General features: G+C 40.7%; 1 long non-coding RNA gene across 2 annotated transcripts in view; it reads right to left on the bottom strand.

The window, feature by feature from the left end:
- LOC131278665 (uncharacterized) overlaps window positions 1-17,511 on the bottom strand; it is a 46,009-nt gene that overhangs the window by 8,798 nt on the left and 19,700 nt on the right. The window contains exons 3-4 of one of the 2 annotated variants that reach the window (XR_011648983.1): window positions 11,810-11,885; window positions 7,009-11,054 (exon numbers count right to left, since the gene is read on the bottom strand). This is a non-coding gene — a long non-coding RNA (uncharacterized lncRNA). Of the gene's footprint in view, window positions 1-7,008; window positions 11,886-17,511 lie in introns of both variants that reach the window. The other variant, XR_009186045.2, reaches the window with a different exon arrangement.

The following is a 17,511-nucleotide window of genomic DNA, read 5'->3' on the forward strand; positions in this document are numbered from 1 at the left end:
AAAGCCCCAACCAAAGGCAACCCCTTGCCCCCCTTTTATTTCTTCTTTGTGCTCATACTTACCACCATCTCGTCTTAAATTCCACCCCTGCAGACATCGGCTCATATCTTTCCTCCACCCTCCGATTTCCTGTAAGCCTATCGTTCAGTCTCTTGCTATCTAGGGCAGCTTGTTTATTTCATATCATTGAGGTCATGTAGTATTTGTCCTTCAATGTCTGGGTTGCTTCACTCAACATAAGGTTCTCAAGATTCATCCATGTTATCACATGTGTTTGTAGTGTGTTTGTTCTTACAGCCGAGTAGTATTCCATTGTGTGTATATACCACATTTTATTGATCCACTCATCTGTTGATGGGCATTTGGGTTGATTCCAACTTTTGGCAATAGTGAACAATGCTGCTATGAACATTGGTGTACATATATCGGTTTGTGTCCTTGTTTTCAGTTCTGCTGGGTATATACCCAGCAGTGGTATTGCTGGGTCATATGGCAAATCTATGGCTAGTTTTTTGAGAAACCGCCATACTGTCCTCCAGAATGGTTGGATCCTTCTGCATTCCCACCAGCAGTGGATGAGTGTTCCCCTTCCTTCACATCCTCTCCAGCACTTGTATTCTTCTGTTTTTTTCATAGCTGCCAATCTTATGGGTGTAAGATGGTATCTCATTGTAGTTTTGATTTGCATTTCCCTGATAGCTAGAGATTTGGAACATTTTTTCATGTGCTTTTTTGCCATTTGTATTTCTTCTTCGGAGAAATGTCTGTTTAAGTCTTTTTCCCATTTTTTAAATGGGTTGTTTATCTTTTTATTTTCAAGATATAGAAGTTCTTTATATATGCAAGTTATAAGTTTCTTATCAGATATATGATTGCCAAATATTTTCTCCCACTGTGTGGGCTCCCTTTTTACTTTCTTGACAAACTCCTTTGAGGTGCAGAAGGCTTTAATTTTGAGGAAGTCCCATTTATCTATTAGTTCTTTTGCTGCTCGTGCTTTTGGTGAGATATTCATAAATCCATTTCCTATTACAAGGTCCTGTAGATGTTTCCCTACACTGCTTTCTAAGGTTTTTATGGTCTTGGCTCTTATATTTAGGTCTTTGATCCATCTTGAGTTGATCTTTGTATAAGGTGTGAGATGGTAATCCTCTTTCATTCTTCTACATATAGCTATCCAGTTCTCCAGACACCATTTGTTGAATAGGCCACTCTCTCCCAGTTGAGAGGGTTTGGTGGCTTTATCGAATATTATGTGGCTGTATATGTGAGGTTCTATATCAGAGCTTTCAATTCGATTCCATTGGTCTATGTGTCTCTCCTTATGCCAATACCATGCTGTTTTCACCACCGTAGCTTTGTAGTATGTTTTGAAGTCAGGTAGTGTGATTCCTCCAATTTCGTTTTTCTTTTTCAGTATGTCTTTGGCTATTCGGGGTCTCTTTCCTTTCCAAATAAATTTCATAGTTAGTTTTTCTAGTTCCTTAAAGAAGGCTGCATTGATTTTTATTGGGATTGCATTGAATGTGTAGATCAGTTTTGGTAGGATAGACATCTTAATAATGTTCAGTCTTCCTATCCATGAACAAGGAATAGTCTTCCATTTATTCAGGTCTTCTTTGATTTCCTTGAACAATCTTGTATAGTTCTCGGTGTATAAGTTCTTTACCTCTTTAGTTAAATTTATTCCTAAGTATTTGATTTTTTTATTTACTATTGTGAATGGTATTTGTTTCTTGATTTCCTCCTGATCTTGCTCCTTGTTGGTGTACAGAAATGCTACTGATTTTTGCGCATTGATCTTATAACCTGCGACTTTACTAAACTCATTTATGAGTTCTAGAATCTTTGTTGTAGATCTCTCAGGGTTTTCTATGTATAGGATCATGTCATCTGCAAATAATGAAATTTTGACTTCTTCCTTTCCAATTTGAATGCCTTTTATTTCTGGTTCTTGCCTCAGTGCTCGAGCAAGTACTTCTAAGACAATGTTAAATAGGAGCGGAGACAGTGGGCATCCTTGTCTTGTTCCTGAGTTTAGAGGGAAGGAGTCTAGGATTTCTCCATTGTAAACAATATTGGCTTTATGTTTTTCATATATACTCTTTATCATGTTCAAAAAATTTCCTTGTATTCCAATCTTTTGGAGTGTTTTTATCAAGAAAGGGTGCTGTATTTTGTCAAATGCTTTTTCTGCATCAATAGATATAATCATGTGATTTTTTTTCCTTCAATCTGTTTATATGGTGTATTACGTTGATTGATTTTCTTATGTTGAACCATCCTTGCATACCTGGGGTGAATCCCACTTGGTCGTGGTGTATAATACGTTTAATGTGTTGTTGAATACGATTAGCAAGTATTTTGTTAAGTATTTTTGCGTCTAGGTTCATTAGAGAAGTTGGTCTGTAATTTTCCTTTCTTGTGATGTCTTTGTTTGGCTTTGGTACTAGGGTAATGTTGGCATCATAGAAGGAGTTGGGTAATGTTCTTTCTGTTTCGATTTTTTGGAATAGTTTCAGCAGGATTGGAGTCAGTTCTTTCCGGAATGTTTTGTAAAATTCACCTGTGAAGCCATCTGGCCCTGGGCTCTTCTTAATTGGGAGATTTTTAATAACTGATTCTATCTCTCTGCTTGTGATTGGTTTGTTAAGATCATCAATTTCTTCTTTCGTCAATATGGGCTGCTTATGTGTTTCTAGGAATTTGTCCATTTCCTCTAGATTGTCATTTTTGTTGGAATATAGTTTTTCAAAATATCCTCTTATGATAGTCTTTATTTCTGTGGGGTCAGTGGTGATATCGCCTTTCTCATTTCTTATTTTGTGTATTTGCATCTTCTCTCTTTTTTTCTTTGTTAGTGTTGCTAAAGGTTTGTCAATTTTGTTAATCGTCTCAAAAAACCAGCTCTTGGTCTTGTTTATCTGTTCAAGTGCTTTCTTATTTTCTATTTCATTTAGTTCTGCTCTTATCTTTGTTATTTCCTTCCTTCTTCTTCCTGTTGGGTTACTTTGTTGTTGTTTTTCTAATTCCTTCAAATGTGCAGTTAGTTCTTCAATTTTTGCTCTTTCTTCTTTTTTGATATATGAATTTATGGCTATAAACTTCCCTCTCAGTACTGCTTTTGCTGCATCCCATAAATTTTGGTATGTTGTGTTATCATTATCATTTGTTTCAAGGTAGTCATTGATTTCTTTTGAGATTTCCTCTTTTACCCACTGTTTTTCTAAGAGTGTGCTGTTTAATTTCCAAATCGTGGTGTGAAATCTGGGCTTCTGTCCCTTGCAAATCTCCAGCTTGACTCCACTGTGGTCAGAGATAATGTTTTGTGTGATTTCAATCTTTCTGAATTCGTTCAGCCTTTCTTTGTGGCCTAGCATATGATCTATCTTGGAGAATGATCCATGTGCGCTTGAGAAAAATGTATATCCTGCTGTGTTTGGGTGTAGCGATCTATATATGTCTATTAGATCCAGCTCCTCTAATATACTATTCAGATGTTTTGTTTCTTTGGTGATTCTCTTTTGAGATGTTCTGTCCAGAGTTGATAGTGGTGTATTAAAATCCCCCACTATAATTGTAGATGTATCTATTCTTTCACTTAGTTTTTCCAGCATTTGCCTGACGTATTTAGAGGCACCCTTGTTAGGGGCATAGATATTTATGATTGTTCGATCTTCTTGACAGATTTTCCCTTTCACTAAAATGTAGTATCCTTCTTTGTCTCTCACAATTGTTTCACATTTAAAGTCTATTTTGTCTGATATTAATATAGCTACTCCTGCCTTTTTTTGGTTATTGTTAGCTTGTATGATTGTTTTCCAGCCATTCACTTTCAATCTCCATGCGTCTCTGGGTCTAAGATGTGTCTCTTGTAGACAGCATATGGATGGGTCATATTTCCTTATCCAATGTCCCAGTCTGAATCTTTTGATAGGTGAGTTTAATCCGTTGACATTCAGTGTTATTACTATCAAGGAATTATTTGTGTTAGCCATATTTTGATTGGATTTGTGTTTGTCATATTTTGTTTGTATATTTTTTTTGTCTTTTTTGTTGTTGTTGTTGGTCTTATACTCTCCTCCAACTCTGCCTTTCCTGTTTTTTCCTTTCTTCCTGCAGAACTCCCTTTAGAATTTCTTGAAGGGGAGGTTTCTTGTTGGTATACTCTTTCAGTTTCTGTTTGTCTGCAAATATTTTGAACTCTCCATCATGTTTGAATGCTAGTTTAGCTGGATAGAGTATTCTTGGTTGGAAATTTTTTCGTTTAGTACCTTGACTATATCATACCACTGCCTTCTTGCCTCCATGGCTTCAGAAGAGAAATCAGCACTTAATCTAATTGAGCTTCCCTTGTATGTGATGGTTTTCTTTTCTCTTGCTGCTTTTAGGATTTTCTCTTTGTCTTGAGCATTGGATAATTTGACAAGTATATGTCTTGGGGTGGGCCTGTTGGGGTTTATGACTTGTGGAGTGCGCTGTGCTTCTTGGATATGCACATCTGTCTCTTTCAGTAGATTTGGGAAGTTTTCAGCCATTATTTCCTGCAACACTCCTTCTGACCCCTTTCCCTTCTCTTCACCTTCTGGAATGCCTATAATACGTATGTTTGAGAGTTTTGCATTGTCATCCAGGTCCCTAAATCCTAACTGGATTTTTTCTATCTTCTTATTGACCCCTTCTACTATCTGTTTGATTTCTGATGTACTGTCTTCCACATCACTAATTCTTTGCTCTGTCTCTTCTAGTCTGCTGATATTTGCTGCAAGTGTATTTTTGATTTCTTGAACTGTGGTGTTCATTCCCATCATATCTGTTATGTTTTTGCGTATGTCTGCAATTTCCCCTCCAAGTGATGTCTTCATGTTGTTAACCTCTTTCATTACTTCGTCAAATTTGTTGGTGATAAATGTTCTGAGATCTTTCATTGCTTGTGCCAAGTTTTGCTCCCCTTCGTGATTATTGGTTTGTTGATTGGATTCAGCCATGTTTTCCTGATTACTGGTTTGGTTTGTAGATTTTTGTTGCTTTCTGGTCATCTCTTTATTTTGACGGATTTAATCAGTTCCTTAGTTTCTTTGTCTGCTCTTGGAGGTTAATTAGCTGTTATTTTTGCATAGGTGTTATATCTTCTCTTTGTCACTTTTTTCTTCTTATTCTAGTTACTTGTTGTTGGTTAAGTTCACTTTAAAGGAAAGTATTAGTGTTGGGGAAAGGCAATTGTGTAAGCAAGGGAAAAGTGTAAAGTAGTATTGGTGATATATGTTAACAAAGCAAGAATATGAGATCTGGGAGGATGGAGGTTAGATTCATGTAAATTGTGTAGAGTTATAGCAGTAGGTAGAGTACCTATTATAAAGTAGATGATTGAATATGGGAGGAATATGGTATGAGCTAAAAAGCTATTGATTTCATGAGAGAGGGAAAGAGAAAAGAAAGATAATAGTTTCAAGAGTGGATAACAGACAGAAAACAAAACATAGGTATTAGAAATTAAGACTTAGACCCTTTGTGGATCGAAGAAAAGGAGGTGGGAGGTGGAATATAGGAGAGCCAGTAGATGGTGGCGGATATCAAGATGTAGGGGAAAGAGGATAGTGTAGGTAGCCTAAATCAGTTCACACAGAAATGAGGCAGTGAAGGATGAGAAAACCCAGCGAATGTGAGGTGTTTCCTGCCGCACCTATTGTATAATTGAGTTAAAATAAACTAAGTAGAATATGAGGGACAAGAGGGAGAGAGTCAACAGAATAAAAAGGGAAAAAAAGAAAAAAAAGAAAAAAAAAGGGGGGGGGAGGAAGGGACGAGAGGAAGAAAGGAAAAGAGTGTGGCCAGGGGTGGGGAATAGGTAGGGGAAAGAAAAAATAAAAATAAAAAAAAAAACAGATATACACGAACCAGAATTAAAACACCCACTACACAGCACCTACCACAAAAAAAAAAAAAAAAAAAAAAAAAACCTTAAATAACTGAGTAAAAAAAGACTTTGGGGGATACGCTGTGAGAGAAGACTAGGGGATAATGCGGTGTTAGCAATCAGGAAATTGAAAAAAGTAAAGAATAAGTCAAAATGAAAATAAAAACAAAACAAAATGAAACGATAAAGAAAAAACGCCAACGTTGAAGGCTAGGGCATTTAAGGACCTCAGATGGACCTCAGTGCGTGATGGATTCAGGGATGGAAAGTCTGAGATATTGAGGACTCAAGAGGTGTGAGTCTCTGTAGTGTGGGCCACCAGAATTTAGGGAATTCAGACCTGGCAGCATCCAGTCTCGTCAACAGGAAGCCTGGGAGCCCCGCAGTGTAACACAGCCCTCAGGGATCCCCACAGCTGGGTGCCAACCCTATGGGGGAAGTCAGATCCGCAAACTCTATATTGTGACTGAACCCTGCAATTCACTTTGCTGGGCTCATAAGCACGTTATCTTTCATTTGAGCTTTTAGACACTTCCCGTCCTGTGATTCCAAGCCACTGCCACTAGAGGGCGCCTCTACACCACAGCCACTTTACTAGTACAGATCGGAAGCCCGGCCAGTGACGCGGAAAACGGATTCCAATACCAGAATTCTCAAGCTTCGCAGAATATTCCTTAATCTGCTTCCAGACGTGTCCCCCCCCCCCTTGCCGCAGCCTAGATCAATTTTCCAATTACTTCTCTTTATTGCCAACAGCCTATTTGGGTTGGAGAACGGTTGCCGGGCTTTTGGGGGCAGGGCTTCAGGCGGAAGCGCTATTGTTTATATTCGCACTCAAAAGTTTCTCCTGCTTCACAACAAAACACCGTCTAACTTCCGAAATGGATCCACAAAGGCGATCTGTCACATCAACCTGTCAACAGCTCACCCAGAGCTCCCGAACTCCTTAGCCCTTCAGAGTCATCTAAAAGCGGTGCCGCCCGGCTGGACCGCGGTTCCCCCCACCCCCAACAGGGAGGAGCCCGTGCGCGGGTCTCACCTGCGGGCAATAGAACCCAAATTATATCTACTAGACCAATCCTCTCCGTTACCTTTCCACCCAATCGATGTCCCGACACTTCTGCCCTGCAAAAATCCCGAAAAAGCCTCGCCTTGGAGAACCTGCCGCCGCGACCAGCCGTCTCTTCCCGGGACAGACCACAAAGGCAAGTTTACTCAGCGACCATCTTGTCTCCTCCTATTTTGAGATTTTGTTACTCATAATCAAACCTAATTAGAAGGGAAAAAATAATCAAATAAATTCGTCAACTTATAATCAATAAGATAAAGCAATTTTTTCAGAGGTGAAATAAAAGCCACCTTTGGAAAGTTTTTGTAACACAGGACGGTTGAGCCCAGGAAGACTGAACAAATAATTTGATATTTCAAAGAAACCACATGGGGATGCCAGCAGCAGTCATGCCATTTATTACTCACTTGTTCAGTCCCAATGACAGCTACTCCGGTATTACCAGACCAAACAGTGGGAAGACAAAGATTATATAGGGCTAGACAGCCCAAAGGGGGGGGGGGGTCTAGCTATTACATAGAGCAGCTTGAGGGTCCACATGGCCTGGTAAATGATTAACAGTGAGTGAATACATATGGGGGGGGGGAGGGGATAATGTGGGTTCCCAGAACAGTAAATCACAGGTTGGAGCATTTAACATTCCTTTGAGGCAGACTGTGATTGCCAACTCAGTACTAAGCTCTCTCCTGCTGAGGGGAAGTGGGTCACCAGCCTATGTGATCCTCCCCCTCCCAGCCCTTCTCCCTGCAGGATACAGAAAGGGCTTTCCTTCTGTATATCCTACACTCCACCTCATGCCTTTTCCACCATACAATCTGCCCGCCAATCTTCCATGATATTTGAGCAATCAGAGCATTGGAGCATTGCATCCAGATTCTACAATAACAATATAAAAGGCAACAGAATAATAGGAGTAACATATACACAATTTGAACATTAATGCTTGATAGTGAAATTACACAATTTGGGAGTAACCATCCCATATTACAGATTTTCTCTTGTTCTTTCATACAGACAGATAATGCTGGTCTAACAGTATACAAGCAACACTTTCATTAGTAGACAATAAAGTACCAGGTAGGGGGGGATTTACGAGAAGGTTTCTAATACCATGCATTTTTTTCTTTCTAATTTTTTTGAATTTCTTTTAGTGACATTAAAAACCAGTTTAGGCATAAGAAGAGTTCACACATGGGAAACCGACTTGGCCCAGTGGTTAGGGTGTCCGTCTACCACATCGGAGGTCCACGGTTCAAACCCCGGGCCTCCTTGACCCATGTGGAGCTGGCCCATGCGCAGTGCTGATGCGCGCAAGGAGTGCCCTGCCTCGCAGGGGTGTCCCCCGCTGGGGGAGCCCCACGTGCAAGGAGTGTGCCCGTAAGCAGAGCTGCCTAGCAGGAAAGAAAGTGCAGCCTGCCCAGGAATGGCGCCGCCCACACTTCCCGTGCCGCTGACGACAGCAGACAAAGAAACAAGGCGCAGCAAATAGACAGAGAACAGACAACCGGAGGAGAGGGGAGAATTAAATAAATAAGTACATCTTTTTTTTTTTTTTTAAAAAAAAAAAGAAGAGTTCATACAGACACACATAGAGTTCTAGCAGGAATAGGAGACCTCGGATTATTAACTGTGGTTTCATAACAATGTTTTGGGTTCCTCCTAATTTCCATTGGCTTGATATTTCCAACCAGTGAGGCTGTATAGGCCAGTACCACAGCTAAATGGTACTGGCCTATTTTTTTTCCAGTTTGTAAAGTTTGAGACATAGGCAACAACAAGTTATTATTACTTCCCCTTTTGAGCTGTAGGGCAGCTGGCACTTAACTTATCATCTCAGTGCCTGCATTGTCCGTCCTGCTGTTAGCATTTTAACTGGAGTTAACTTAGTTCATTATTGTAAAGATCCCTTATTACCTTTTATCTGTTTCATTAAAAGGCCATTCATCTTTTTTATAAAAAGTCTAATCAATATTCTGATTCACAGTTTAAAACTGCATGAGGTGACGAGTAAATAGAGTTTCTTGGTCACTGTCAGTTTGGGGTGACAACCTATGTAGGGCACTTACATTTTCTGGACAGTGAATAGTAGCTGGCTGGTTGCAAGAGTCCCGTTGCACTGTCTGCAGCAGTGAAAGCATACATTTCCCTTTCCAAGAGTGGGAGGGGACCAATGTAATTCACTTGCCATTGTGCTACTGGATTCTATGCTTGGTCAATGTATTTCATCTGGTGTTGCAGTCATCGGAGTGAACACAGTGGACACTCCTGGGTGATGTCTATGAGCTGCTGTCAAGTAACAGGCTGCTGGAACAGCTGCCACAGGGTTTGGCAGCCACAGCGCCTGTTTTTTCTGTGGAGGCACTCTGATACTTTTTGGGTTTCAATGGTATGGTGCTGAATCTTTGAGAGGGTATCTGCCTTAACAGTTCTGAGAGGGGTGTTAGAAGAGTGTGCAGGGACATGATACAGAGTTACTTGCTGATGCTGGCAGGTGTTCCAGATGTCCTTCCATACATTCCTCCCCCAAAGAGGGCAGCCCAAGGCACTCCACTGTTCCTATTTTGTTTTTAGTATATGCAATCCACTCCTGGATAGGGATGCCAGTCTTCAGAGTGACTGGACACTATTGGGGTAAGCCCTCCACTTGCAACAGGGCATGGGATGATGCACATAGTTGCTTTTCTAAGGGGCTATATTGTATTTCGGCCCCTTTCCACAACTGTGACTAAAACACAACTGTGTTGGGGTATTTGTTTAGAATGTTGCCTTTACCACAAATCCCACCCAAAGCCAATATTGGTGCTGGGCATAACCAATTCACAGGGTAAGTCAAGGTCCACCCCCCTTACTACTTGCCCTCTTTACTTTTTTAAAAGCATCCTGTTTGGGGAAGGGGGCGAGCATGTCCATGCACAACCTTTCCTGATTGACACATACAAGGGTTTTAATATCTAAAAGTGGGAGAAAAGATTTCCAGTACTTGAATAAACCCAGAAAGGCCATTGTTCTGGAATTTGTGGTGTGGGAAAACACCATACTTTAACAACACTTGAGAGTTTTACAGCGCAGAAGGGACCTTGGAGCTCGTCCCTACTGTTCGCCTATCTCAAGCTCTGGAGATAAGATACCATTGTTTCTGATGCTTCTTTTAATTCTTAAAAAGAATTACTGGTTAACATAATATTATCAATGTAACAAAATAGGGTTACAGCCACAGGTTTGTTCCATGCAGCCAGATCTTTCCCCACCAGGCTAGGACAGATGGTTGGGCTATGCACATAGCCTTGGGGAAGCACTGCAAAATCCACTGTTGGCCTCCCCACATGAAGGTGAATGCAGGCTTGCTTGACTTGCCTAAGGAGATACTAAAGAAAGCTTTAGTGATAGTGACATAACTGGATACTAATTTCTTGCCACAAACCAGCAATATTTCGGACCGCAGTGGTGTTACTTTAATTTGCAATAATCGATTGTTATGCACCACTCCTGGCAGCCCCCAATGGCCGCTCTCTTTCTGCAACCATCGAACTGCTTCTTTAGTGCAGGTGGGGCAAATCAGATGAATACGAGCCAAAGCATATGTCTCTTGATTTCTAGGTGGAGAGGTGGTTTCTGTGACATATACCATTTTTTAAAATAATTAAAACCATGTATAATGCAGGAAGGTCAAGCCCAGGAAGGCCTACCAAATACTTTTGATATTCCAAAGAAACGTCACAGAAGGCCAGCAGCAGCCATACCAGTTATTTTCCAATATGTTTCGATGACAGCCGTCAGGCAGCAGCTGTACTGAACAGTGGGGAAACAAAGATTATATAGGGCTAGACAACACAAGAGGGGTTCTAGCTAATGCATAGAGCAGCTGAAGGGTACATGTAGCCTAGTAAATGATTAACAGTGAGTACATGCATATGGGGGAATCATGTGGGTTCCCAGAGTAGTGATGGGCAGCATGTACGCAAGTTAATGATTACCATGCCCAGTGTCCTGTGTGTGCTGTAGCAGAACATTCCAGGATGGATTGCTGGCCAATTCCACCCCACGCCTTCCAGCAATCTACACAAATAACTAGTGGGAGGGGAAAGCGAGTATTTAATGTCCTTATACCATAATAAACAACATTATAATTTTATCTAATATTATGCCAAAACATTGTTAAATTTCCAGGGATTTTATACACTCTTCAAGTATTCATATGAACACTTTACTCATTCAACTTTGATTAACAGAAGGTTAAAAAAAACTCTTAATTTTAGAACAGTTTGTAACATTTTCCATTCAATTTATATAAAATAAACTCAACTACCTCATTATTTTACTTTTCACTTTTACACTTTACCATGATTACATTAATTAACAGGTATTTTATTTTAGCAATACAGAAAATGTACTTTTTCCATTATTTAATGAAAACCTAACATTTCCAATGGAATCAAGATTATCTTCTCCCCACCACCATTTTAATATGTAGATTGATGTGGCCTCTGACAGGTTTTCCTGTTATGAAGTTACTTTTTGTTATCAACATCAATTCATTCTCTATTTAATAATGACTTCCTGGAATTAGCCATCTACATATTTTAGTTTAAACAATGCTTTTACAAACTTCTCATGACTATCCATAACCACATAGAATATAGTTACTTTACCTCAAGACAAATTTCACCTCCAGAGAACACATCCCTTATTTAATGCTATCTCCTGCCATACCCTCTACAACTCGCCATATGCATTAAGTTTTTGTTCTACATACTTCTATCCTGATTTTATGAAACCCAGCCATCTTATCTCAGGACAAAACATACTCCTTTAAACAGACTTACCAAGTTTTAGTCAGCACTTTCAGAAACCTTTTACTTCTTTCTATATCCATTTCAGTTTCACCTTCCTCATTTTGTTCTGTGAAGAAAAATAAACTATTCATTTTAATTTAGGTAAAACCAATTTTTTTATGAAGAGGTGTGTAGTAATTTTATTAGTCAAAACTTACAATTTTCATCATTTTAAAAATCTGACACATATAATGTTATCTTATTAGTATCTATACTTATTTATCAATATAAGCACTCATTTAATTTTTGACCATTTGAATAGAACTCTTTTAAGAATTTTCATTTGTTAATTTAATATTACCATCTGTAGGTATTAAAATATACACTGAACAAACAGACAAATGCAAAAAGAGCTAAGACACACCCACAGAAACCTAAACCCACTAATCTGACTCATACTTCTTCCTCCTTTGGTCCGGCTGTCACCAGCTCTCCACTTTCTCACATCTTTGATTTTACTGTTTTTAAGATCTCTTCTGGAATTAGTGTTGCCTGTAATAAGCAAGCTTGTTCTTGGAAACATTTTTATTAGTAACCAGCAACCAGTTAGGAATACTTGAGCCATATAAATGCAGTAAAGCACTAATTTAGCAGTTTAGACAGACAGATCTTTAACACATACATTCTGGGTTACTACTCTTCAGGAGTACACTTAGGCTCAAAGTTCAGGACTAAGCTATTGATTCAAAACTGAAAGTTGGTTTTAACACCTTGATAAAAATTCTGATCAAAATAAAATGTCATTAAAACTTAAAACAAGGAAGTGGACTTTGCCCGGTGGATAGGGCATCTGCCTATCACATGAGAGGTCCGCGGTTCAAACCCCAGGCCTCCTTGACCCCTGTGGAGCTGCCACTCAGGGGTGTCCCCCACATAAGGGAGCCCCACGTGCAAGGACTACGCCCCGTAAGGAGAGCTGCCCAGCGCGAAAGAAAAGTGCAGCCTGCCTAGGAACGGTGCCACACACAAGGAGAGCTGACACAGCAAGATGACGCAGCAAAAAGAAACACAGATTCCTGGTGCCACTGATAAGAATAGAAGCAGTCACAGAAGAACACACAGCAAATGGACACAGAGAGCAGACAACGGGGGGGGGGGGGTAAGGGGAGAGAAATTTTTAAAAAATCTTTAAAAAAAAACTTAAAACATTGCCAAAGCAATATCCCATTTAAACTCTTCTACAGTTTACACAAGTATATGAGCTTTTAGTTTTGTAATACATTTTTAATGCAGGTGTACAAAAGATGTTAGCTTTTTTTTTTTTTTTACTTTCATAGAGTTTCATAGAGCTGTCCAGCTCAAAAGTTACTAAACTTTAACAGCACTAATTTTATTCATGTGGTTATCCAGGTTATCCAATTAGAATTATCATGGAAAAAAAACAGAGAACAGTAGTGCTGTTAAGTTTTTCTACTCTTCCAGGGTTGTAGACTTCGAGAGAGGTTCGATTATTTGCATGTGAAAAGGCCAGGACTCATAATAATTTTGGGAAGGGAAAAAAAAATTTATTTATGGCCTGCCAGATTCGGGAGCTTTCTGTTCAAAACCCAAGCCCTGAATAGAGTTTTGGATCCTTTTTATACAGAAGATATAAGGGTGGGGAGTCAAATAGTGCTTTTATGAAAGAAAATGACTCTTCTTTGTTAGTTAAGTGTTTCTCTGAGTACCAGATAGGTTTTGAATTAACATATTCCCCACATTCCAGGTGAGCTTGAATTAACACCTCGTCCACATCCCCTTGGGATGCAACTTTGATTGCACGTTCAGTCTTACATCCTTTCTGAACATTCAAAGCCTAAAGGGACTATATCATTTAACTGGATTTCTAGAGACTAAGCACACTTGGATACAGAATTAGATAATTTTCAATTCATGCACAGGCTATATTACCAGCAGTTTAATTCTATCAGCCCCCACCACCCCACTGCCACACCACTCAGGTGGCAGGGGGTTTGCAGAGTTGCTGCTGCAATGTTTTCCTTATCTTAGTTAACTCTTTAGCAGAATGTTTTCTTACAGCATGATTTCACTGATAAGCGCCTTATTTAGCTCTTCTACTTCTGCGATGTTGTATCTGTGATTTAGCCTTCTTTGCACAAGCAGTTTACCATGATTTAAAGATTCTTCTATAGTTTCTACATCTGAGTCATTAACTCCTTATCTAGTTGCTCAGAGAGACCTGTCACTAAGGCAGAAATTCCTTTCTAGTTGTAATTCTTCTTTCCCTTAACCTGAGCATATCGACAGGCCATTATCTGTACCTGTTCCCATGCTTCCTCCAATTTCTTAATTAAATTCTCCTTTTGATCTACTTGTATTAGTTGGAAATCCTTTCCAACCTCTCCTCCTCCTCCAGTCACCTTGCCCTTGCTTCGGCTGCTAACTGCTTGTTAGTACTATTATACAAGGCAAGGAGGAAGGGCCACACAAAGTTTGCAGTCACGGCACATTTTTTTCTTATTATTAAAAGTTCCCTTTACTCTCTTCTCTAACTGCACTAACCCAGCAGGAGTATATGGGGCATCCCCCAACTCCCTCATGGGTCCCCAAGCATCTCTCAGCTGGGCAAGTTCGGACCACATAGACATGCATGGCCTCTCCAGGATTTCCCCTGCAGACTCCCCTGTGTAATGTAGGGTCTCCTCTACGGTATCTGGAATGGCTGATATGCTTTCAACTGCCTTATTCCCAGTGAGATTCTTTGGAATATTCTGCTGATTATGTCAATTGTCAGCAGGAAGTTTGAGCCCAGGAAGGCTGACAGAACCAAAGAAACCACATGGGGAGGCCAGCAGCTGTCAAGCCATTTATTATTCACATGTCCAGTCCTGACGAAGGGTCATTCGGGTAGTTACTGCATCATACAGCGGGAAGACAAAGATTATTTGGAGCTAGGCAGCACAAAGAGGGGGTGCATAGAGCTAGTGCATAGAGCAGCTCAAGGGTACACATAGCCTAGTAAATGATTAACAGCGAGTGCGTCCATACAGAGGAATTGGGAATCATGTGGGTTCCCAAAAGGCTAAATCATGGGTTCCAACACTTAACATTCCTTTGAAGCAGACTTGTGATTGCTATCTCGGCTTTAAGCTCTCTCCTGCTGAGGGAGTGTGGGCCACCAGCCCACGTGGCCTTCCCCCTCCCAGTCCTCCCTTCAGGAGGTAGAAAGGGCATTCCTTCCATATACCCTACAACTCTGAACATAGCAGTTTCTTATACGCTCAGTACTCAATCTTTTCTTCCAGCATAATATAATTTACGCACTTATGTGAAGTATTTCAAAAGTAATTGAAACAATAAAAGACAAAGTACATTAACAGCATTAAAAGAATTCTTGTTTTCAAGAACATACTGTTAATAACTACAGAAATTGAGGAAAAGCATTTTTCCTAATTATTGTTATAACTTTTGGTCCTTTTTTAAGTTCTACATCCTTTCAAGAGAAGCTCTTATTTTTGACGTTATTTACCTATGAATTAAAAGGGAATCAACATCTCATTTAAAACTCCAAACAATCCTCTGAGGTGCGTACTCTTCTATTCATTCGAAAGATGATGGAAATGAGGCTAGGAGAATCAAGTACCTTGCCCCAAGTAAGTGATATGCAGCAGACTGAAATAGCACCCAACCCCAGGGCTGCAGAAGAGTCAGATAAGGGAGCGTTCATGGGGGGAAGGGGCCTGGGAAGCAGCCCTCTACTCCATGGGGTCTCCCCAGGACCACAGGGATGGGGCCAGAGCACCCAGGGTCTGAGGATGAAGGTGGCAATTCTGAGCAGGGCCTTCGAGGCATCCCCATCATGGCCTGACTTACCTCCCAGCCTCCTCGCCCACTGCCTGTCCCCGCAGCCTGTACATGTTTAGATCGCTCTTCCTGGCAGCTTCCTTTGGTGGGATGGGCCACCTCCTCCTTTCCTCTTCCTGATCGAATCCCAATCGCATGAGGCTGCACCCCAGTGACTTCTCCTCGGTGAAGCCTTCTCTGATTCCCACCATCTTAGTTTCTCCTTCTGCTGTGCACCCAGGCTTCTGCCGCTATTAAAATCTGAATTTCTCTGGCCTAGGGATTCGCAATGCACGGTCATTCCTTTGGCTTCAGTGCAGGAACCAGACTTCTGAACGTTAGTTCTCACTTGCTGAACCTAATATTTTGTGCACAGTTGGTGGCTGTTGAACTAAACTGTGGATTTTATTCTTATGCTTTTCATGTTACTCAAAACTGATTTATTTTTCTAGTTTATGTTTCCTTTCAAGCTTAGTGGTAAATACCTAGATTTACGTAAATTCAGAGGAACTGACTTGTCATTAAAAGAACCAGACCGACGCTGCAGAACTGACCATGTAATTTCTTGGACCCCACAATGCTGGACATTACATGACTGCCCTTTTTGCTGAGTATGTGAGTCTGTGCCCCCCAAGAATTTGTTCTTTTCTCAGGGTTTGTGATCCCTTTGGGGCAGGAACTTGTCTGATCTCTGGATCCTGAATTACCTATCAGAGAGCCTGGAACCTATTAGGCGATGGCTGGTCCATGTCATGGGCAACTACCTAATTCTGAATTTGCTTATCTGGTAAGCTTTCCCCACCTGAATCTCTACATCCAGACACAGCAGTAAACTCAAACATACAAGAAAATCCTGAACAATATTCATTCATTTATCACTAACAGTATTTTGACATTGCTTATGAACCACCAAAATTAAGCTGTTGACCTCACTACTTCCAAAGCATTTGAAAGTTCTGAGAAAGATGCTGGGACCATGCCTGGAATGCATACACATGCATTTCTTACTGTTTTTATTTATAAACACTAGACCAAGCAAAACCTCCACCCTCTGGTAACTGCTAATCTACTTTTTGTCTGAGAATTTGCCATTTCTAGACATCTCAGATATGTCACATCATACAATATTTGTCCTAATGGGCCTGACTTCTTTCACTTGGCATGATGCTTTCAAGGTCTGTCCAGGTTGCAGCATGTCTCAGAACTTCAGTCCTTCTTACAGTCAAATAATATCCCATTGCAGCATATATTATTTTATGATGAGGAAAGGAGCCAGCATGTCATTGAACAGGTGTCAACTCAGACACTTTCTACTGCTGTGCAGATCTAGACAAGTGCACAGAGTTGAACCAAGATGCAAGGTGGCATTTTGCAGCCCCTGGAAGCCTCAGGGAGTATCTCAGCAAAACCAGGCAGATGGCATCTCAGCTCCACCTTATGTCACTGAGGTTCTGTCACTGAGACAGTAAGGGATGGGGCACTGCAGGCCTGGTTCTGATACTTACTAACAGTGAGAATGAAGCCTTGCTTTCCTCCATCCTAACCTGGGGACCCCAGAACCCACCTCATAAGACTGTCATGCACATAAAAGAAGATCATCTGTGACAGGCCTTAGCACAGCACCTGGCACTTCTTAAGAGTTTATTTACTATCAGCACTAACCTCCCTGCCTGATTCTTGTTCCCTTACAGGTCTGGAGAGAGAGGAGCTTCCTGCAGAGTAGAACAAAGGTGGCCCTGAGATTCATGGCAGGTCTTGCTCCCCCTGGGGTCAGGCCAGGCTTGACCCAGCCTTTCTCTCATGTCTGTTACTGCAAGGATCCCCCTGCACAGGGGTGAGGGGATGGGTCAGGGAAAAGCCAGGCTGTTACAGCTTCTTAAATGACTCCAACTCCAGCACAGGGTTTTTAT

This window comes from Dasypus novemcinctus, chromosome 6 (assembly GCF_030445035.2).
Source record: "Dasypus novemcinctus isolate mDasNov1 chromosome 6, mDasNov1.1.hap2, whole genome shotgun sequence".
Taxonomy (NCBI): domain Eukaryota; kingdom Metazoa; phylum Chordata; class Mammalia; order Cingulata; family Dasypodidae; genus Dasypus; species Dasypus novemcinctus.